The sequence below is a fragment of the Ailuropoda melanoleuca genome, chromosome 1 (genome assembly GCF_002007445.2).
Source record: "Ailuropoda melanoleuca isolate Jingjing chromosome 1, ASM200744v2, whole genome shotgun sequence".
Classification (NCBI taxonomy): Eukaryota; Metazoa; Chordata; class Mammalia; order Carnivora; family Ursidae; genus Ailuropoda; species Ailuropoda melanoleuca.
The window spans coordinates 113975337-113998388 of NC_048218.1; positions in this window are offsets into that span (position 1 = coordinate 113975337).

Below are 23052 nucleotides of genomic sequence, written 5' to 3' on the forward strand. Positions count from 1 at the left end.
CAAGACCAGCGGACACTGAAGTCAGTGGTCATGCTGATGCCGGCTCACCTGCCTGACATGCCTGCCCGATTGATGTGCATTTCCCAGCCGGCTGCCCTGGCAGGAAGCAGGGTGAACAGTATCTGCCTAAAGGGAATTTCAAAGAGAAACCAGGCACGCCCCACTCCTGCCGCTTAGGATCCACGGTGAAGAAAGCTCTGGCTAACTGGGTCTGTTCTCGCCGCGGGCAGAAGGGAGTTGCCACTCGGCCCAAGATTCTTCCAAAGCAGGAAGCTGGCTTCCTCCTAAATGATTCTGAGAGTTAGAAACGAGCCGCCTTGGTTCTCAGGGTCACTTCGCTGCCAGTGTCAGCCTGGTCTCTCCTGCCGGCAGCTGGACAAGGCCTCTGCCTCATCCCCAAGGAGGGAGCAGCCTGGAGGTGGGTAGGGAGTCCGAGGAGAGTCCCAGGCAGCTTAGGCAATGTACAGGCTCTGGGCCTCGCCCCAGACCTCCCGAATCTGACTCTGCATTCTTCACAGTCTGGGTGACTCCAGGAGTTGGGAGGAAGCATCAGAGAAAGGGGCACATTTCTAACAGGACATTAATGATGATGTCATGGAACATTATTTTGCACACTTATTTAACTTGTCCTGTGAGCCAGAGCCAAGTGTGCCTGAGAAGATAGTCACCTACTAAACAAACATGGTCGGCCCCATCATGTCCCAGAACCATTCTAAGACCAACGATAACAGATCTAAGTCGCCCTCCGGTCTCCAAGGGCAGACCGGTATTTCCAGGGGATAGCACAGGTAAACACAGAAAGAATAAAGGACAGGCCGTGCTACTCAAGAATTACAAAGGACTCGATTTAGGGTGGGTTCGGGACATGACCTGCGAGCCCTGATATGCAAAGTCAGTCGGAGGTCACAAGGACAGGGTGAGCGTGAGACTGTTCCTAGCAAGGATGTCAGAGGGAGGCAGGGGGCTAAGTGTGGACTGGATCATGGAGGGCCTTGCTCATTTCCTAGGAACCACACTGAGCAAGACCGTGCCTGCTCTCAAGGAACATGCGCACATGCACAAAAGCACACATGCACACACGCACGCGCTCAGCCTAACCGCTCTGGAAGGCAAGCTCACAAGCCAGGGCAGTTCAAGGCAGCGGACCATTAAATCCAAAGGAGAGACACATGGTCACAGGAGCAACAGGAGAGGGACAGAGTTAGAAAGAATTGGGCAGAAAGCTCTACATGAGCCGCACTGAGGGGAATGAGGGTGCATTCTAGAACAGCGTGTGCTCCAACGGGGGGAAGGTGCAGTGGGTCTGGCATGAGAAGCTAGAGAGAAAGGAGCCTGGCTGAGAGTGCCAGCCCTCCTGATGGAAAGCCCTGGAAGGCGAGGAGTTCAGATAGTTGCAATGGGGCCTGCCGGCCCAGGACGACAGGCATGTGGGCAGCTGTAACCCCTGCCCACCCAGCAGCCTCAGTTGGAGTCTTGGGGTGGACGCTGTATTTCCATTTTGCCCAGCGGTCTTGGTGGGCCAAGCTAGGAGAGATGGGGACGAGGGCTCCAAGTCGTGTGGAGTGGGTGGATGCAGATGTGTGTTTTCCCAAGATCGCAGGGGCCCTGTAGCCCCCTACTCACCTGGCTAGGACTCCAGTCAGTGCTCTGTGAGGATGAGAGAGCCCAGTCAAGTGCCTCTCAAGTGCTTGTGCCCTGCGTTCTAGCAGAAACAATCGAATTTCATGACCCTGATGGTGCTGGTTTCAGAGCTGCCCGGTTGGGTACACAGCAGCCTCGGAAGTGCTAGCTGCATAAGCCACTGCTTTCCCGGCGGAAGGCGCTAAAGACGCACAAGGTGTGGGCGTAGCGTGGGGCTCGCAAACTCTCCGGGCTGTCTGCCCATGAGGCCTGGGCTTGAGTTTCCGTGTAGACTGAACCAGGTGACAGATGTACGGTGACTGGTTCAGGACCTGGCAAGGAGTACGTGCTCAGAACGGGTCTCTTGTCTTTACATACTCTCTCGGGCCCAAAGAGCGTCTCTGACTCACGGAGAAATCTAAACAGACTTGGGAAGAGGCAAAGCTCATTTACGGCAAAAAGGTGCACCTGGGCAGCATGGAAATTCCGTCAAGTTACAATGTGCTTGAGTATGCCTGTTTAGTTTTTTAAAACAGTGTTCTAAAATAATTATAGAATTCTTAAGTAAAACTTTTAGGCAAGAAACCTCATCTCTAAAACACATTTTTCTTTAAACCAGAGTTTACCAATCCCTAAAGATCTACAAATGGAGTCGTTGGCAGCCTAAAGGCTAAAAGATTTTTTTAACATGTGCAATCATTTATATATACATATGTATGTATATATATAATATATAATAAATTTATATTTATTTTATTTTTGTAATTAGGAGCTTCCACACGGGGTCATCTGCATTGTACTCACTGCCACACCGTTCAGTACCCGTGTTGGGTGGGGTTGGGACCATGCCTAAAGCAGAGACTGAACAATGTCCTGCACTGCTGCGGAACTGAGCATGCTTGCTCTCTGTTGCCCGAGAATGTGGTGAGGAGGTCCTGCCCTTTCCATTAGCCATGCGGTGTTAAACAGGCAAATAGGGATATTTGATTTAACTGTTTTTCCGTATTGGGTTCACATGCATTATCAAACAGGTCCGTCAATCCACGGGATCTTGTTATCTGCATTAAGAAGCAACCACAGGGGCTCCTGGGTGGCTCAGGTGGTTGAGCCTCTGACTCTTGGTTTTGGGTCAGGTCGTGATCTCAGGGTCATGAGATTGAGCCCCGCATCAGGCTCCACGCTCAGTGCGGAGACTGCTTCAGATTCTCTCTTCCTCTGCCCCTCTTGCGCAGTGCTCTCTCTCAAATAAATAAATCTTAAAAAAAAAAAGGAACCACAGTGCAGATGGCATTGATGTAAATGATAGTCATCGTCTTAAAGTAAAGAGATTAATGTGCAGAGTAAGAAACTGACCTACGAAGATTTAACTTTTTACATGTCAGACTGAATGCTGGCGATCTCAGTCAAGTGTCAGCGCCACAGAAAGGCAATGGAGGGTCATGATTCAGGGTGAGGGCCACATGGGTATGTGGCAGACAGCCTCAGATCAAAGCCTGGCTCTTCTGCTCACTAGCTGTATGCTCTCAGCAACTGACAGAGCCCTGTGCCTCAGTTTCCTCATCTGGAAAACAGCAACCACCCTGTAGGATTGCAATGATGATCTGATGCAATGATGCTTATGAGCACAGACACTGGCTAGCACTCAAGTTCATAATAAGTATTAGTGACTAACAACTAACAACTTTGTTAATGTGACTTTTGTGCTTTATTTCGTGTAATTTGTACAATCTGTTTTCATTTTACAGTTGTAAAACGGGCATACTTTCCTAGCTTCATGCTTGTAGGTATTTAAGAAAACTGTAATACATTTAGTTGAATAAAAGAGGTCACAATCATTGTTTGGGAAAGCAGAGTAAGAGACCACTTTCTTACACCATATGCAAAAATAAACTCAAAATGGATTAAAGACCTAAATTTGAAATTTGAAACCATGAACCCGCTAAAAGAAAACACAGGCAGTAGTCTCTTGGACATCGGCCTTAGGAATATTTTTCTGGATGTGTCTCCTTAGGCAAGGGAAACAAAAGCAAAAATAAACTATTGGGACATCATCACAATAAAAAACTCTTCCACAGCAAAGAAAACCATCAGCAAAATGAAAAGCAACCTACAGAATGGGAGAAGATTTTTGCAAATGATACATCTGATAAGGGGCTCATTTTCAGAATATATAAAGGATTTATACAACTCAATGCCAAGAAAACAAACAATCCCATCAAAAATTGGGCAGAGGACCTGAACACATACTATTCCAAAGAAGACATCCAGACGGCCAACAGACACATGAAAAGAGGCTCAACATCACTCATCATCAGGGAAATGCAAATCAAAACTACAATGAGATATCATCTCACACCTGTCAGAATGGCTAAAATCAAGAAGAAAAGAAATAATACATGTTGGCGAGGATGTGGAGAAAAGGGAGACCTCGTGCACTGTTGGTGGGAATGCAAATTGGTGCGGCCGCTCTGGAAAACAGTATGGGGGTCCATCAAAAATTAAAAATAGAAATATTTTTACTGGCAACTAGTAGTCACTAGGTGGCAAATCCAGCGTCTAGTTCAAGTTGCCTGACGTGTATGGCTGAAAATCTATTACAACCGGCTAGGCTACACACACTTACACTCTTGCACTCAGGTGTCTGTGAGGCCACTCCGGCACATGCAGTATGAGCACATCATCCCCTCGGCCTAGCCCTACTGTGCCAGTGCCTTCTCCATGATGCTGGGGCTCATCTTCAGCAGTCTTCTTACACATGAAGGAGAAGGAGCAGTCTGACGGCGGGGCAGAGCCCTGCGACTCCTTCAAAAATGCAAGTGGGGGCTGTGTAGGATTGGGTCTTCCTCTTATCGAAGGTTTTTTTGTTTTGCTTTGTTTTAAGCCATGGGACAGTGGCACAGCCTTACCTCAGAGGGAGACACAGCATTGAGTACCAAGGGGTTGGGGAATTTTTACGTGAATTTCTCCAACTAATGCTAAGTGGTATTTTTCATATGTCATCACTCTCCTTTCTAAGATAAACATTGTCCTCCAACTTCAAAAAAAAAATAGTGCCATAGTTCTCTCTAGTAATTCCACTGCTGGGTGTTTGCCCAAAGAAAATGAAACACTAATTCAAAATATATCTGCACCCCTATGTTTACTGCAGCATTATTTACAATAGCCAAGATATGGAAACAATTCAAGTACCTGCTGATAGATGAATGGATAAAGAAGCTATATATACATTGTGTATGTGTATATACACAATATATATATACACATACACAGTATATATACACAAACACAAGATATATATATATATATATACACATATATACAAACAACAGAATATTACATAGCCATAAAAAAGAATAAGATCTTACCAATTGCAACATTGATGGATCTAGAGGGTATAAAGCTAAGTAAAATAAGTCAGACAAAGACAAATATCAGATGGTTTCATTTATATGTGCAATCTAAACAAACAAAGGAAATGAACAAAGAAAAACAGAAACAGACACAGAGAACAAAGTGGGGGATGCCAGAGGGGAGGAGGGTGGGGAATGGGCAAAACAGGTAAAGTGAAGTAAAAGGTACACACTTCCAGTTATGAAATGAATAAGTCAGAGGGATGGCAAGTAGAGCACAGGGAATACAGTCAACAGTACTGTCATAACATCGTACGGTGACAGATGGTGATCACACTTACTGTGGTGAGCACTGAGTAATGTATACAGTTGTCTAATCACTATGTTATAAAATGAAACTAATATAACATTGTGTGTCACTATACTTCAATAAAATAATAAAATATGATAAAATAGTTAAAAATAAAATGGGTCGCTACACTACCAGTTCTGAGACAGGTAGGCAGCCCGGAGCCCCAGGATTCACCAGGTATTTGCTGTTGCTCATCCACACTATTTTATATCATTTCCAACTGGACGGGCTGAAGAGGAGGGGGTCAGGCAGGACGGCCATCACCCCACTGATGGCCAGGAGTGACCAGGCCATACTGAGTCTCAAAAGATGATCGTGTGGCTGGAGAGAAGGCCCTTCCACCCTAGCATCTTCTAAGGAAGGGGTGTGCATTGCCCGCCCTGCCTGAGCCTTCTCTCCACTCCCTGAATCCTGGCGGCCCGTCTGACCTCAGACTGGGTGGGCCATATCTATCTTCGAGAAGAGAGTTAGACCTTCACAAAGAAGAGGATCACCTGGTCCTTGGGGCACGGTCACAGAGACAGCTGAGATTCCAAGAACATTCTAGAGCCTTTTGGGACACAACCTCATGAGGGATGGATGTTCAGCTCTGACCAGACCTAGGTGTTCCTCTCAGAGCTCATATTATGGAGAGAAGCAGGATTTTCTCTCTCCCCTTCCGTCCTGCACAGAGAGGTGCTGGTGTCACCTGTGTGGCCAACCACATCACACAGTGTCTGTCAGGCCCCTGGCACTGCTCCTTGGGTGCCAGTCCCTTTCCCTGTGACTCCCCATCTACTATGCCCACTCAGAAACCACACCCTGAGACTTGGATTTCAGAACAGGTCACCCTATACTTCAGGGTCATGCTCTGTAGGAGTCTTCAATAGGGTTGGCATGACCACGGAAATTAACCAGTTTTCTTTTGTAAATGTGTTTTATCTAGTGGGTAGAGTTTCCCTTCTGCAAGATACAATTTTCTAAAGAAATTCAATGAAAGTTTAAGCATATCAAGTGCTTGGTACGTGGAGTCCAGGCAAACGGAGGACCTTCTGCTGGAAGCAACAATGTCCTTCCGTTTATCCTTCCAGGGACAATACAACTCCAGAACAAAGTGGCAGAAAGACATCCAATCCCAATAGCCGATGCAAGGAATAAACTAATTTGGGTGTTAGAAATGAGGGGGAAGAATACCGTAGAGGCAAACACGGTGAGAAAATGGTCTTCAAAACTATTCTCAATAATATAGCAACAGTGCTGAGTGGGGAAGTGTGTCCTCCCGTTCCACCCAGGCCAAGAGCAAGGGACAGGGAGGGACACTGCTACCAAAGGGACTTGTCTTTCAACTGGGATTCAGAAAAGGCTATTCCAGAGGGCTCTGGAGTAGCTTAGATGGAATCCCGATGAGAAGCAGAATCATTAGACAAAATCCCCTCATCCCCACCTGATGTCCACAGGTTCTGTCCCATGTCTTACCCTTGCTTCCTGCTGAGAGATTCTGTATTCAGGCTCACTCTACATCAAGTCCCTTCAGCACTTTGCTTCAGTCTTATAATAAAGGACAGCATCTTGGCACGGCCTTGAAGTCCCAAGCCTTCCCACCAGCCTCAGCCCTGCCCCTCACCAAGTCCCAACCACACACCCTCCTCCATACCTAGAATAAGCAAGCTCTCCCTTGTTGAGGATTCACATCCTGTTCTCCGTGCTGGGGATGATCTTTCCTGTCCTTGACTCCTTTCCACCTGCCATGACTCAAACTGACACATGCACTCCCAGAAAGGCCATCCTCCAATTCCTAACGAGGCCCCATTATTCTCCAGCTGGGTCTTGCTGGTTCCTTCTCTAGTGCTTCTCCCAATCTGCATTCACAGGTCTTTGTTGGGCTGTTAAGGACCAGCCATGAATCTAGACACTCCAAGGGAACAGGGGTCAAGACTTTCCTGCTCATCAGCGAACATAATCACCCAGCAGCTACTGGGCTATATGAGTGAGTGAGTTCTCGCTGCTGGGATTCAGCTGTCATGCCATTGGCCAAGTTTGCCAAAAACAAAGACAAGGTAAATATCCAGGTGCCCAGAGGACAGCACATAGGCACCCAAGGCTGGTTAGGGAGCCCCAAACCACCCAATAGTCAGGAACTGGCTTTCATGGCTCTAAGGACAATATTCAGCCAGTTTTTAACTCCTAGTTTCTGAACACTTATGAGCCAGCCAAGTACTCTGTGTGTGCTTGCTTCTCACAGCAACCTCACATGGCAGGTAGGTCCTCCCTATTTCACATACGGGATGACTGAGGATGCCGCACGGTGAGTAACTTCCTCATGGCCCCACCGCTGGAAATACTGGAATGCTAGGTGAATCTTAGAGGCTACTCAGGCCATGAGGCGCTGCTGGCCCTCTGTTATTTCCTGAAAGCAAACCCCCAGGGGTATCTGGCAGGTTGATGCTGAGATGTCTAGATGCTATGCCCTGTGCTAAACATTGGCACCCTGCAGGGGCAGCCCTGATGAGAGGGGTAGGTCAGGAAGCAACCCTTTGGTGAAGTTTCTGGCATAGTCATAGACAAGCCGTCTGCCGCGATGTGGGGTCTGGACAAGTCTTGTTTCTAAGTAGAGTTAGAGCCTCCAAGAATTTCATTCGGGGATCCAGGTTCCTTATGGATCCCACAAATCACAGGTACCATGTTCAGCACCCTCAGGGAACAGAGAAATAGCAGAGTCAAGGGGAAAGGGAAGGACCTGTCCAGGGCTGATGTCCAGAGCTGGGACAGCCCCCGGGTCAGTCCTCAGGGTTCTCAATGCCTCCAGGGTCGGGGATTCCTTAGAGGATCCGATGAGGGCTATTCCCCCTCCCCAGGCAAGATGCACCTTCACGTGCACACAAGCTCCACAGACCACCGTGAGTGATTGGGAACCCCGGGTTAGAACCCTTGTGAGATTTTCCCTCACAGTTGGGCACGTCCCAGGATCAAGGCAACGTTCCCTCTAAGACAACAATTCCTTCTAATAAAGGAAAAATGATGAAGGCCCCCCAGATGCTTTTCCCTACCAGCTCTGTCTTTCAAAACAAAACCTAACACAAGAGGAACATTCACCAGGAGATCAGTAATACGGGCTGAAGACATGTATTTATGAAACCCTCAGATTAAGAGGCCACCTCTAAGCTGCAGCTTACAAACGAAGACAGTAACGCCACACTGTTCCAGTAAACCAGGGGGCAACGGCTGTCCCCAGGAAAACACCACATTTTGGGGCAATGCGGACACTGTATTTCGGAAGTCTGCCCCAGAACACAGTTTTACAGCTGTGAAGTATCTACCAGCCCCCGTGACACTCTCTGCAGCCAGAAAGATGTTAAGTTCAGATCTAGCAAAGATATTGCCAAACTGTGTGCGTTCCAGCAAGCGACCTCGTGTGGGTAGGTTACTACCACTTGTAAGCCTCATTCTCCCCTAGAGCTGACCAGAGAGCACTTTCAACCTTCATCTGATGCAGTTAATGTAATAATTAAATGTTTCTCATGCTGCTCTGCTATGTAGGCAGCGCTCAAGGACTGGTAGCTGTTACAAATATATATATTTTTTGTTATTAGCAGGTTTATTGTTGGGGACAAAAAAACCTCCCAAAAGCCAGCCTCCTGTTGCTATGAGGGTAGACTAGAAGCCTCCTCAAGGTTCCCCCAAAAGGCTCATTTATGCAACAAATGCATTCAAAACCGACTGAGAAACCCTACTCACAACATTATAACACCGCTTTGACCCAGGTTTGGGGAAGCTTTCAGTAATTCAACATGAAAAGATTAGCTTTCTTGATAGGATTCTCAGAGACATAATGACAAAAGATATCCATAACACTCACCAAACTCTACACTCAGGCCTGCATAGGTGGGAACGCTGGTATCTGTGCACACATCAAGTAAATGTTCAAAGAGGAACACAGGAAAGCCGGGTCCCACTGCATTACCCAACTCCTGGGCAGTTAAGAAAGTCCATAAGCGTGGATCGTGTAACCATCGGCAAATGCTCCACCATGAAGCTGAGCAGAATGGCCCCTGCTCCAGCTATCAGATAAAACAAGAGTTACTGCATTGTCGAACGGTACAGCAAAAGGATCTCTCCTTCCAAATAATAGGCAGTGCTCCTTTCCTGAGGTTGGAACATTCTTACCAAATGAAATGAAATAGGTCAGAGAAGACTTACTGATTGCCAAACCACCTGATGTTTGCACACATCCCAAGCTGTTCCCTGCCCCCGCCTGGAGCAGTTGGCTTTGTCCCCCTACAAGGAGAGGAGAGGGGTCTGTAGGCTGGGCCAAGGCAGTCCCAGGACATGAAGGAACTTCCCTGGGTTGGGAGGGCAGAGGGGAAGCAATTCAGGGAGAACAAGCGGAGGCCTCTGATCAGACCCAGCTTAGTGATTTATTAATAAAGGTGCCACCCGATGCAGGGCTTCCTCCCACGCCAGCCTGCACACGGGTGACTGCACTCGCTGAGACGCTCCCTGCTGCGTGCACCACCAGCGACCAAACTCACAAGACGCCTTCGTTTACTTGGTCAAAGTCACAGACGGTTTTAATCTTGGAAAATAAAATGCTAAACGGAGGAGCTACTCCTCCTCCCTAATGAGGATGCCTGGCGGCAACCTGCTTCTTTCTTACAAAGTGCACCCCACCTTCTCAGACTGGGCAACACAGGAGTTCACTTGGGGGAGAAAAATCTGATTATTCTTCAAGAGCCGAGTCAGACCTTTCACGTTGCTGCCCACCTCGTGCAACCAAGCATTTGCTGAACTTGTAGAAAGCAATTCCTGTCGTCTAAAGGCACAATTCAGCACCTTCTTTTCTTGAAGAGTGTTTATTTTTCTTTTCTTCCCTCCAAAATAACCATGTGACAAGACACTCATTGTTTTCTGGCAGCCAGTCTTGCAGCAGTGTGGTTTTTCAAACTCGAAACCCATATTTGGTTTCTACCAAATACCGCTGTCCCAGGATTACAAACAATGCTGCCAACAGATAATGTGTGCAGGCAGACATGCCTAGGAGCCCGGCGTGCTCCGGTTCTCAACAGAGCCAAGGTCCTGGGGTCCCAGTGAAGGCACAGAGGGCCCGAGGATGAGGGGATCTGGTGGCCAGGACAACACCTTTCCCCCTTGGATCCCTGCAGTCACCTGAGCTACCTGTTTCCTTGGCTGGCAGCCTCCAGATATCTGGTCAACCTCCTTCAGCTCCCTGCAGGAGGCATGGATTGTGCTGCCCCCCAGATGTCCCCTGGTTAGATGAGAGGTTCACTGCACAGAGGCCACACCCGCACCGGCCACCACCTCCCTCCCACAACCCCAGAGACTGTGTAAGTCCACTGGCTTATAGGCCATTACAAGCCCAACGAAGAGCTCCTCTGTGTAAAGCTGCTCGCTGCCTCTCCTTTCAGTCGGGGGCTCCACTATTCTCAAAGGCTTTCAACTGGCCTTCATCATCTCCTACTCCCCTTCCCTCTCTGCTTCCCCCTCCTCTTCCCCTCTTCCAATGTCTGTGCCAAGTTAGTTCCAACTCTGCCAGGCTCCACCCCGTCTCCTCCTTTCCACCCTCCCTGCCCCACCTGTACTCAGGCTATGGTCTTCTCTCTGCTGGACCATTACAGCAGACTCTCACAGACTCTCCTCTGTCTCCTGCCACACCCCCTTCTGAGTCTCCATCTCCACAGGCCTGGAAGACTCTTCCTCAAGGACAACTCCATCCAACCATGCCCCACCTCCGTGCTCCCCATTGCCCACTGCGCTAATCCCAAACTTGCCTTCCTGAGATGCTCTATCCCAATGCTGTTTCTGCCTTGCCCCACACCTCCCAGCTACAGTGGCCAGAGTCTTGGTACTCCGCACACAGGAGGGACTCTCTCCCCTCTATCTCACCTTCCGCTGTCAATCCATCTGTGAACCCTTCATCACATCTCAGTCACCACTGCCAAGCAGCAAAGACCTTGTACAATGCCGTCAACCACGTGCAGCCTCCACTTCCTCCTCCGTGCAATGGGGATAATACCCACACCTTCTCCATGGGATCATGTCAAGGTTAAGTGATCTCACTCTTCTCGGATCCACAGACAGTGCCTGTCATCTGAGCCCTCAGCTAGCAATGACGGTGACACAGTGGGGAATGTGACCAGCCTGTTCTCACACATCTGTGAAGGCACAAAGCTGAGAATCCCATGCTCTCGATGCTAGAAGCGCCCCAGCAAGTCTTTGCCTAGAGGGATCCCTACCTGCTGCCCACCCCTTCTCTAGCACAGTAAGGAGAAGACGAGAGGTCTCTGTGGCCAATATGTCAGGCTAGTGGGGACATCATAGTGCCCTGTCCCTGGTGCTTCTCTGTCCTCCCCCCATCAGCCCGGGACCTCCTGCAGAACCATATCAGGAATGGGCTGAACTGGAGGCAGCATTGTAGGACACATGACGTGGGCCCCTGGGGCTGTGGGAAGTTCAGGAACAGAAACTGATGCGTTTCCTGCCTAACTAGTTTTGGAGGGAGGCTGGCTGGGACTGCCCATCTTAGCTGGGTGACAGAGAGGGGTCAGCAGTGGGCACCCTATAGGCCCACTGGTTGACGATCGAAAACATTGAGTTCCTAAGGCAGGAGGACACTGCAGACCTCAGAAGACTCAAGAGACCTTCGAAGGAACCTGAACCTGGTCCCTGGGGTCGGAGCGGGGCCCGGGCGGGGGCCAGACTGACCTGTGGGTGCACATGAGTCAGGAACCCCACAAGAGGACCCAGTGTGGGGGCACCTGCTGCACCAGGGACAGAAAGGACAGGAAGTACCCACAAAGGACAAGTGCTGGCTCCTTCCCTTACTGTCAGCATCCCCACCCAGACCACAGAAGCAGCCCTCGGGGAGTCCCCCAGGGAGGAACCCAAGAGTGGACTGGACACAGCAGCCTCCCCAACAGGGGCCCGTAGGGAGGCTCCAGTGTGGAGGCTGAGTGGGAAGGCAGGGGCTTCAGCTGGATATGGAAGTGAACTTGAACTTGTTCCTCAACACCTGAAAAATGAGACCTCCCAGGTGGCCGACAAGAACTTAAGTCTACGGGACCTGCCTGACACGTATTCCCGACGGGAGAACCAGCAAAGACCCAACACTCATTCCGTAAGTGCTCTGTTCTTCTCCATCTCACCACCATTCCAGAACGGTCAGAAATGGAAGTGGCCCAAAAAAGACAAGAAGAGAGACTAGCAGGGAAAGCATAGATCTATGTTCTCCCTTTCTTCCTTCTTTGGAAGACTAAGAGGGGAGGGAAGACTCTGGAATTTCCCAGGAGCTTCCCGACTGTGGTTCTGGGGGAGCTGGGTCAGCAGTCACATTGAGCACCAGGAGAGCTGAGCCACGCAGAAGACCAGAGCCCCCCGTGCACCCTGAAACTGAGAGCTGGCGGCATGGCCCATTCATATTCCTGAAGAAAGGAACAATCAGGAATTTTTAGGACATTCTCCTCAACGCTGGCAAATTTCTTCCTGGGCCATGTGGCCATTAGTAAGCATATTCCACAGAACCACCAGGGAACCTGTGTGTGAGTCCACCGATCAAGACATTGAAGAAAGAAAATTATAGAAATGACCAAGAATATATTTCTACACATCACTATGGAAATGGCTGGCACCTCTATCATAGAAGAGGCATCAGGGAAAATAAATACAGACAGCAATTAAGTTCTGGAATATGCCAGAATGAAAGTTGGCAAGCATTCATTAAAGTGAGGTTTTGTTTTGGTTTTTTCTGGTTTAAGCACATTTGGGGGGTAATTATCTGAAATGACAGAAAATCCTTGGTTTCACATCACCCCGCAAGAAACCACACTGGCCTGTTAGCACTGACTTTTGGCTCAAGAGGCCTATGGCAAATCCTACAGCTTTCCTCCTGATTCACTAAGGGAACTGGCAAGGGGCAAAAAATATCAACAAGCCTCCCGTCACAGACACAAGAGAAGCCAAACCCGGGACACAAGGAAATCACAGGGATATGGTTTGCTTTCAACAACATGCACACGAGGGGTTTTTGTGGTTGTTTCTTTCCTTCAGGGGAAAAAGAAAGGACTAGGACTGTATGAAGTTCCTTCTCGCAAAGTGTGAAAAAAAAAAGAACAATACCGAATGGGAATTCGAGGATAAAAACGGCAGAACAAGAATTTAGAAAGGATGCCACACAGTCTGAAAGGCACCCTGCTGCCTGCTGATAAGCCGGTCCTGTTTCTATTTATTTCTGTAAATAACTGAAGAGCAGTGGAATCTGACAAGCCAGGTTTCCACAGAGCCAGTAACTGATTGGAAGAGAACGGAGCTCTGAGCATTTCTCAGGGAAATGAACCTGACTCCCTTCCCCCGAGGCCACAAACTCACAAACTCCCGGTTCAGAGAAAGGCCCTTCCAGGAGATACCCAGTCGCCTGATGTCTGCTAGGGAAGGTCTGATTTCTGGGCCTGGGTTTTCCTGACTTCGTTAAAATTGGGCGAGCGCCTGAGAGCAGACACACTCAGAAATGCTATACAAACAGTGAAAACACGTTTTCACTGCTTCCCCCGAAATCACCTTGAGATCTTATTTCTGCCTATTAACAAACAGAACTTTTACTGCCTAAAATACATGGAAATGGCACTTTATTTAGGCTGACATTAATCTATTACCAAAGACACCTTCAGCAAAAATAGCAGAGAGGAATGAAGGTATGAGAACACTCGCAGAAATAGAGGCCAAGGGTCAGTCTGTGTCGATATGGGTGTTTTCTGGCCCGAGAGCTGGGCGTTGGGTGCCTTGAATTCTCCTTTGAAAATATGACACTGGCTAACCTCCTCGGGAGCTGTGTCTCAAAATAGGGCCTGGGCCCCACAGCGGATCCCTAGACTGGCGAAATCGGAGCTGGGTGCTTCCACGGCTCTGCTGGAGCAGGTCCTCCCAAACTGCCCCCATCTGCCCAGGGCACGGAGCTGAGGAGCCCAGCCAAGCCCACTTCCCAAATGTCACAGTATTGAGAGTGCAAACAGGGAATGCTGACTGGAGGAACAGGGGAAAACAAAGTGCTGGTTAGCCAAGGCCATGCTGGGGGTCTCTAATCCATGCAGGGAGCAGCTCATGGGATAGGAGGCCTGTGTGGAGCAGCTGGCCTCCTGGGTCTCTAACCCTGGAGAAAGGGAAGGGGAGGGACAGGGAGGGAGGGAGAGGAGGAGAAGTCCTCCCTCATGTCAGTAGACAAGCCTGGTTGCCCTCCACTCTCTTCTTACCTGCAAAGGTACCCACCTCGGGCCCTGCCTTTAGCTGGCACCTACCACAGCTTTTTTATCCGGTTGCTGGTGGGGGAGGGTAGCAGCCCCTGCAGGACTCCTGCACTCCTCACCCCCCGCCAGGGGCAGAGCCGGGGTGGGATGGGCCCTGCAGTCTGGGTCGCTCTTTAAGAGAAAGAACGTATGAGCTCAGTAGTAGGTCAGATGTGGATGTGGCCCAACACAGAAGGCCCTAAAGGTCTAGCCTCAACAGCCAGAGAAAGTGAAGATGCAGGTGGGCCTTCCCACTCAGCTGGCCTCCCTCGCCTCCCCCTGCTCTGTGCTCTTTCTGGCCACCAGCCCCCCACCAGGCCCCACCATCCCCCTCCCAGCCTTACCTGCGTTCCCCATCCCCCACCCAGTCCCACCATCCTCCATCCAGCCTCACTTGGCCTTACAGTCTACATTCTACTTACTTCCCCCAAAGTCAGAACACTTCAGTTTGGCTGAACAAAAAAATCCATTCACTCCCTAAGCTTCACAAGCAAAACTGAGCAGAAACTCGTCTATCTCCCTTGACAGGAACCCCACTCCCCGCAGGCCTAGCCTCCGCCTTCCATGGGCAAGCTGCTCCTCATGGAGAGTCAAAGGGAACCAGCCCCAGGCTTTTCACGGCGACCTGGTGGGAATGACCCTCCTGGACAGATGAGGAGCAGGTGGGGGTCGGATCTCAAAGTAACGAAGCCACTTCTGCTCACAAGTGACAGGGCATCCAGGGGAGTCAGCCGTGGGGCAGTCAGAGGACATGCCAGGCTGAGAAGCCAGAGGTCTCAGGAGCCATGCAGGAGATGAAACAACCAGTTCTTGCAGCCGACAGAGCCCCCAGAATCTGGATGCAAAGCCGGTCTGCTGGGGCGCCTGGGGGGGCACAGTCAATTAAGAGTCCGACTCTTGGTTTCAGCTCAGGTCATGATCTCAGGGTCCTGAGATTAATCCCCACGTCAGGCTCCCTGCTCAGCATAGAACCTGCTTGAGATTCTCTTTCCCTCTCCCTCTGTCCCTCCTGCTTGCACGCTCTCTCTCTCTCTCAATAAATAAATCTTAAAAAAAACAAAACAAAACAAAAAAAACCCAGCCGGTCTGGGTGGAGAGTTGGGGCGGGGGGGCAGCAGGCTGGTGGTGCAGAGTGTACCTCCTGCTTCCCTCCTGGTGAACAGGGCTTTGAAAGAGCTCAGGGATTCGTCCCCTGCAAATACAACAGCTCAGGCCTGGCAGCTTACACTCCTGCTGCTTAGTGTCCAGGCTCAGGCCGCCTGGGGTGAGTCTGTCCCTGGGGCCATGCCTGGCAGAGGAATGTTACTCCCAGGAGAGGGGCGCACAGACAGTGCTGAGGGAGGCTGTGCTCAGAACACAAGCCGTGTTCACAGGTGCCGGAAGCTTGCTTTTTCAGCTCCCACCTACCTGTCTGTCCTCCATCCGCAGGGCAGCGTGGGCTCAGCTGGCCGCGGGCTCGCTCTGACAGCCTGAACGTGCAGGACGGCGCTGCCCATGTGGGGTCCGGTCTGCACAGTTTGCCTCGAGCCTTACCCACGCTTGCCCCTGGCTGCTCAGAGCAAGGCCCCGGGGGAGCCCCTTCCTTGCCGTTCTGACAGCCTCCGTGCCTGGCCGTCTGCTTTTTCAAATCAAAACACAAGCGATGAAGCAAAATGCCTGGCACATCGTTCAGTCAGTGTGCTCAGAGTTACACGAATACACGAAAACCATTTAAAAATGCAAGTCTGATAACGTTGAAAAATACATTCATCTAAGACTAGCAGCCGAATTTACTTGTAGGCTCTGCTCAACTCCACACACATAAACTGGGTGGAGATCCATAAAGTCTCTTCACCGATTCTTGTTTTTGATCTTCAAAAACAGAAGAGGCTATAACCCGAAATTAGGCCATCCTCTGCACAGTGTGGCCGCTAGCTTTTGAAATCATAAACGTGGTATTACTAAAAAACATAGTATTGTCGTTTTTTCCCCATTCTAGGACACCTGGAAACAATACTTGCAAGGGGGCTAGTCTAGGAACAGTACGACTTGAGGACCAGTAGCAGGTTAGTAATGAGAACAACAGGTGTGTTAGGGAAGAGCATTATTTGGGGCATTACAGAGCAATATTAACATGGTATTTTAGATAACGACCCAGTCCCCAAGAAGGATGTGAGTCCTTGAAGCTTCCAGGTTCATCTTCTGTTTGAAAGACAGGTGGGCAGCTAAGACCTGGAGACGCAGCCCAGGGAAAGATGGCTGATGTCACAAGTGGCTTTGTTGACACCTCAGGTGTGGAGGGACCACGGCAGTCCCCTTCAGCACCACAGGGGAATGAAGCAGGAGAAGGAAATGCCACCCACACCAAATCTGACCAAGCTGACTGGGGACTGTGGCCCAGGGAGGACTCCAGGCCCTTTTCCCCACCCAGGTCAGTGGGCAGACTTTCCCCAATGGTGACATCTACACAGTTGAGAATCTTGGCTGCATTGTGGCCCTCAGAGTTCCAGTTCGGTTTTACTGGGGTCAATTTGGTCACCCACTATTGCTGGATCAAACGAAACTTTGAAGGAAAGCCACGCTCACCAGAGGGGGCCAGGTTTCTCATTTTTCCTGTAAAAGCCCCTTTTCAGAGTTTCAGAGCAGCATCCAGGGGCAGACCAGTAGTAACCCATCCCAGAGTGATTCTCTGCCTGCCAGCTCTGATCAAAGCATATCTGTCCAACTCAGCTTTCCAGAAGCTTTTCTTATCCTTGTGGGGGAGGGGTGGTAATCTCCTTTTCTTGTAATTTTCATGAGAGCAGGACAAAGTGGATCCTGGAACCTGGCAGGTGGCTGGCCGGTGAGAATCCATCAAGCATGCCCCTTTGTCACTGGGAGCGCCACTGGGACAGAGAGAGGGGGCAGGGCGCACCACCTGTTCCTAGCTACATTCACCACATCTCTTTACAAACAGGAACGCTGTACCTTTTCTTAAGTTACAGCAAAGGAAAAAAAAAATGCTGGTGTAGAACGTACACCAGCCACTCCTGTTTTTGTGTTTTCTACTAACATGTCAGTTCAGAGTGTATCCAACAGCCCCCAGGTTCCCTTAGCCACCAAGCTCCAGGCCAGCACCCCAATTTTGTGCTACGGTAGCTCACTCCCACCCTGAAATCTGCCCTTTCCTCTACAGCGAATGCACACCTTCATTCCCCCACCTCTCTGCCTCATCCCTAAAGACCCAGCTCAGGAAATCCTCCTTCCACGGGGATCCCCTGGGAGAGGGAGCCACACCTCCTCCCGGCCGCCCCTCCACCTAGGGGTGCCCCTACCCAGGCACGTCCTAGACCCGCACCCAACTGTTCATTCCTTAGAAATATTAACATGCTCATTATTACAATTACATTAAGTTATGCTTAAATAAACTACATTAGAGGGGCACCTGAGCCTTCAGCTCAGGTCATGATCCTAGGGTCCTGGGATCAAGCCCCGCATTGGGCTCCCTGCTCAGTGTGGAGTCTGCTTCTCCCTCTCCCTCTGCCTCTGTGATCTCTCTTGCTTTCAAGCTCTCTCAAATAAATAATAAATAAATAAATAAAATCTTTTTAAAAATCTCATTTATAGATACTGAACTTGGCATTTCACATACTTTTCGTAGGTCACAAAATATTACTCTCCTTTTGATTTTTTTTTAAATAAACCAACCAGAAATTTGAAAACCATTCTTCAATTACAGGCTGTACCCAAACGGGCCTCAGTTTGCCAATCCCTGGTCTCGACGTGAGGGAGTGATGGGGCCCATTTTCACCATGCATACCAAACTTAAAGGGGTGTCTTATCTGTAGCCGCTGCCTTGTGAGCAGCATAAAATAGCCAGGAAACGGGAGCGTTCACACTCCTGTCTGCTCAGCAAGGAGGTCTCACGTTGCGGAGGGAAGTGGGAGCGTTCCAATGTCCCCTGCTGTACTGCTGTCTTCCTCGTGGTAAGTGAAACATCCACCCACATTCACCCCGATCTCCACCTGCCACTGAGGCCACCGCAGAGTGTCCAGAGATCACGAGTTAACAAAAGCATCCTTGATCATCATCTGGCTTCATGCGATTTACATTATGAGGCAGCACTATTCATCCTTTACATAAGTAGAATTTGTAATAAAGCTACCATTTCTTCAGAGAGCTTGCCAGTAGCCATTTACCATCACACCACTGCCTTATCCCAGAGGATCAGGACTATTGGCTCAGGAGAAGAAGGCTTGCTGCCCACCCCTTCCAGAGAGGAGGGGCTGAGTGAGTCTCTGCCCCAGAAAAGTGCCCGATAAATGTCTGCCTGGTATTCCGGCTGCCCAGCAAACGGACACACGACTGAGCAAGTGAATGTCCACGCCTCCTCTAGCACATCAAGCCTCTCAACACCTCTTGTCTTTCAGGAATAATCACAGATAACCAAACACGGTGGCGAATGAGCACTTAAAATGCTTCAGTGAATTCTCAACACGTCCATTCAATAACAAAAGCACATACGTTACAAGCAAAGTTTAGAAAATTATTCCACTAATTGGTACTCGCCATGTTTTCATGTGCAAGCTAATAATACGTTGCACACATTATCCAGGGCAATTGCGTGTCTGGACTCATTAGAACCTAAATGAACCCAACGCTGGTGAGAACGAATGACGTCAACGCTCAGGCCCGTGCAGCTCTGCACAGTGAAGTGCCTGCTTGAAGCCCTTGTGCTCACTGTGCATTCCAACAAGAAACACGCAGCTCACACTCGCGGTGTTATTGCCCTAACTTCTGATTTCCATTTTAAGTAACTGGCTCCTGCTCCAGGAGGCAGAGAAATAAGCTAATCTCCTATTTTAAAAAACAGTAATAATACTGCATAAAAACAAAGATGCAATTAAGAGAAGTTTTATGAAATGCAAGTCTGCATAGCTGACAAACTAAGAAGCAGAGAAAGTTACAGGCTAAGTACTCAGGCAGTCCCACTGCCAGGTATAAATATTTCCTCATTCCACACGTTTCTAGAAAGATAACAGCACCTAGAAGCCTCATGGTCCGCATTCTACCCTGTAATGTCCTGTGGTTCTTCAGGGACTAACTCCCTCACACAGGATCCAACAGACTGTCCTGACTGAATTCACCTCCATGTTGAATAGTGTAAAGAAGGTGTCAGAAAGTTCCAGAACTTTCTAACCAGGGCATGTATGAGTCTGGGCTGGGCACTGACCCCTTGCACCTCCAATTCCTCACTCATAAAATGACTTGGTGATGTCTCAGGGTCACCTACTTGTTGCTATTTAATTTTATGACCTTAAGGTTCTAAGATCCACAAACAAACAAAAAGTCAATTGGGCATCTGAACACAGCTAGAAACCTTTCCAGGACCTAAGCTGCTATGTTTTGTAAATACTGGTGATTGGATTTCATGCCAGACACACACAGAGTTAACACCCTTGCAGCCTGCACTGACAGCAAGCACCCCCCGCCCCAGGTACAAGCTGGGGAGGGGGCTGCACCCTGATCCTGCTCCTGGACTCTGAGCCCAGGGTCTTTTCCAGGCGCTTCCTGTCCAGGAGGCCTTGTCTGACACCAACATTTACATCTCCGCATGGACTAATTCAAGGGGATGGGGGGCCCAGCTAGAGGGAGGCACCAGTGAGCTCCATGAGGGGGTGTCCAGGCCAACAGGAAGAAGTCGGAGTTCACAGGGTGCCAGGAGCCAGGGTGCCAGGTCAAGCATCTACATTCAGCCAGGGGTGAGCTGCGTGGACGCGTAAACAGTTCCTGTCCTTCCCACCGAGGACAGATGGGCAACACAGCCGACAGGGATCGTGTCTGTCGAAGCTGGAAAATGAAATGGCCTATCCCTCTGTTGGAAGGACTCGGGGGTGGCAGAGTGACAGGGGCAGGCTCTGGAGTCCATGGCTGGGTGCTCGCACCCTCCTACTTGCTCGCAGGCCTGCGTGGGTCACGTCACAGCTCTGTGCCTTGGGCTCCCAGCGGTTACAAGGCGGGTGACAATGGCGTCACCTCCCTCCTAGGGTCATGAACACTACATGCATGAAGACTGCAAGCCACTCACCAGAAATACCAGCGGCAATCGGGGGGATCTGTTGTATCTAAATTGTATGTTCATCATTCAGACATAAACGACAGGAAAGTGAATACAGTAGTAGTAGTAATAATAATTACAGTAATAATAATAATAATAGAGTCCTAGTCTCACCCTGCTGAATCCATTTCCTCCAAAATAACCAGCGTTGACTGCTCCCCTTCCAGGACTTCCCTGGAACCTGTGTGTGTGTGTGTGTGTGTGTGTGAGTGACTGTGAGTGTGTAAGCGGTATAACACACCACATGAGGGGCTGCTCAACGGACTCTCCCCGAGCCGCCAGGTGGGGCACAGAGCAGCCTCCACCTCCGTACTCAGGGCTTCCATCCAGGGAAGCTGACTGGCTGCCTGGAGAGCCCCCAGAGGAGCCCAGAGACAGCCGTTGATTGTGTATGTGGGATTTGCCACCTTTGGGAAAAAGCACAGTGCAAGGTTTTCTTTAATTCCCAACAGAAATGCCAGTTTCTTCGGGTATCACTTTTTCCTGCACAGGAAACAAGGGCTGAGGTGCCCCACTAGTAAGAGAAAGTTCCCCTTCTCTTCTCCAACCACTGGCTCACACCCTGGGTCCCCATGCCTGCACCTCCACCTGTTCCACCTTCCCAGCACCTGACAGGACTGCAGACATGCACACACATGAGCCGGGGCTGTCACAGGGCTTGTCCCCTTCCGCACAGGGTCCCATCCCTGTTTCCTGTTCCCTCCCGCCAACAGTGCAGAGTCTCAGGGTTCACATTCAGGACCGGAGAGCTAGGGTAGGTGAACACACCATCAAAGTCAGGTTTGGGGGTGGTTCTGTAAGCAACACTTAGCGCACAGACACTGTGCTCCACGCCAAGTGCAAGAAAATGCCGCTGCCCTTGCCTGCTAATACCTATTAGATCGTGGCGGAACAGACCAAAGTGCAACTCGTGTCTACAAAATTGATGAAGAGGTTGAAGGGGATTGTTCTGGGTGAGAGTTCGTTAGCTGACTATTTGGAAAAATTAATAGTAGCCTGGGCTTTGGCATGCCTGGAGCCCAGTGCAAAGACTGTCCTGGAGATAACACAGACACTTCGCATATTATGCTAAAGAAAGTGTAAAACAGAAAAGTGTGATTCACGCTATGTCTGAGATGCACATATGAAAGATACACACGAGGGTGAACCAAAACAGTGATTCAAAGTGCACTTGTCACAATGAGCATTGAGTGACATATGGAAGTGTTGAGTCACTGTGTGAATATACCCGAAACAAACAAAACACTGTATGTGAGTTATGCTATAATCAAAATTAAAAACTTAACGAATAAATAAATAAATAGTGGTTCAAGAGGGATGAAGTTTGGAGTGATTATTTTTCTTTATTTCATGAAGTTTTTATAACTTTCAAGCACTCTTATGATTCAAACTAAGCCAAGGTATAATCTTGGATACACATCTGCAAACATACTGTCCTGGGTTTTTGACAAATGATTAAACTACTCAGCAATAAAAAAGAAGAGAAGCTCCAACTTGGGTGCATTTCAAGGGCATTTTACCGAGTGAAAGAAAAATCTTAAAAGCTTCCATGCAGTATGACTCCACTTAGAAAACACTCTCAAAATGAGGAAATGATCCAGAACAGATTAGTGATTGCTGGGGCAGGGGCTATAATGAGTGGAGGGAGACGTCTGGGGAGGGAAGCCTCTGAGGAAGGAGGACTCTGAGGTGGGAAGACTTGAAGGAGGGAGTTCTCTTAAGCAGGAGGACTCTGAGGTGGGAGGATTGTGAAGAGGGAGGTCTCTGAGGAGGGAGGTACAGAGGAGGGGAGTCTCTTAAGTGGGATGACTCTCAGGTGGGATGATCTTAAGTGGGAGGACTCCAAAGAGGGAGGTCCTTGGGGTAGGAGGACTCTGAGCAGGGAGGTCTCTGAGGTAGAAGGACTCTGAGGAGGGAAGTCTCTGCGGTGGGAGGTCTCTGAGGTCGGAGATCTCTGAGGTGGGAGGACTCTACGGTGTGAAGTCTCTGAGGTGGGAAGTCTCTGAAATGGGAGGTCTGAGGTGGGAGATCTCTGAGGTGGGCAGTCTGTGAGGTGGGAAGTCTGTGAGGTGGGAGGTCTCTGAGGTGGGAGGACTCTGAGGTGGGAGGATTCTGTGTGGGGAACAGCCCTGCATCTTCATGAGCTGGTGGTCACACAGACGTACACGCGAGCCACCTGCAGGCAGCTCTGCGCTCACGTGATGCTGATGTCCGTTTCCTGGTCGTAATTTTGCACTGCGTACGCACACTGTGGCATCATCAGGGGAAAGTGGGTGAAGGGTACATGGGACCCCTCTGCACGGTCTTTCACGCTTTCTGTGAATTCTTCTAAATTAACAGAAAGAGCAAGCTAGGGCCGAACAGCAGCATTATGTGCAGACGCGT